Source organism: Monopterus albus, unplaced genomic scaffold (assembly GCF_001952655.1).
Source record: "Monopterus albus unplaced genomic scaffold, M_albus_1.0 scaffold388.1, whole genome shotgun sequence".
Taxonomy (NCBI): domain Eukaryota; kingdom Metazoa; phylum Chordata; class Actinopteri; order Synbranchiformes; family Synbranchidae; genus Monopterus; species Monopterus albus.
Genome location: NW_018128268.1, coordinates 365,804 through 366,798, shown reverse-complemented (window position 1 = coordinate 366,798; position 995 = coordinate 365,804).

Below are 995 nucleotides of genomic sequence, written 5' to 3'. Positions count from 1 at the left end.
GTGATATCCTGTGGGAAACAGGATAAATGTGAGTGGGGAGAACATGATATCTATCTGTGCCCAGACCCCTTACGTAATCTTGGTTGTCAGAGGAAACGGACAGGATCCGGTACAGGGTGTGATGACTGGGGTCAGGTGTCTCATTGGACAGGACAGGGATGGGTCTAACCAGGTCAGCTCAGAGTAAGATAAAACCTATGACTTCCCTGTGTCTATATTGTGATTATTGAATTGATTCAAAACCTTTGTGAAATTACTGAGCACCTGACAGATCTGCCAATGACGTGCATGCACAATATAGCACACATCATGCAAATAACATTAACATCCTGGCTGAACTCTTCCACTGTCTTTATAGAACAGCCCTCAGGTCTGTCCCTATGGCCTCTATGCTGAGCAGCTCTCCGGATCTGCCTTCACCTGTCCGCGTCCATCCAATAAGAGGAGGTATCCGGTTTTCTCTGACACGTAAATCAGCCCATATCTTACATATTATGAATAACTTAATACTGGTCCTTTCTTTTCTAGCTGGTTGTACCGTATCCTACCATCTGTTAAACATAAGCCCTTTACCCCGATGCCATGTGGGGATCTAACAGAGGACTGGAATGAAGTGGAGCCTGACCCTAACCAGGTATAGCAAGGCTCAATAAGAAGAGTCCCTGCTCATTGCGTCTGTGTTTTAATTGAGTGAAAACTAAAGTGCATAGAATTTTAATTTAGGTCTTAGCTTGGTGTAGTTTAAAGACTAGAAACAGGGACAAACATCTAGCTTCTCACTGTTTAGCTAATTTTTAGTAAGGATTAAACAAACAAGATATAACATGCTAATGAGATTTTAGGTGCACATAGGTGGGTCTCCTTATCTTTTCAAAAAGCCAGGGTAGCTCCAGGCTTTATGCTAAGCTAACCAACTGTCTGCCAGTGGCAACTTCATATTGTACAGATATAATAAAACTGATCTGTTTAATCAGGACCTGTAGGTGTGGTTTAAT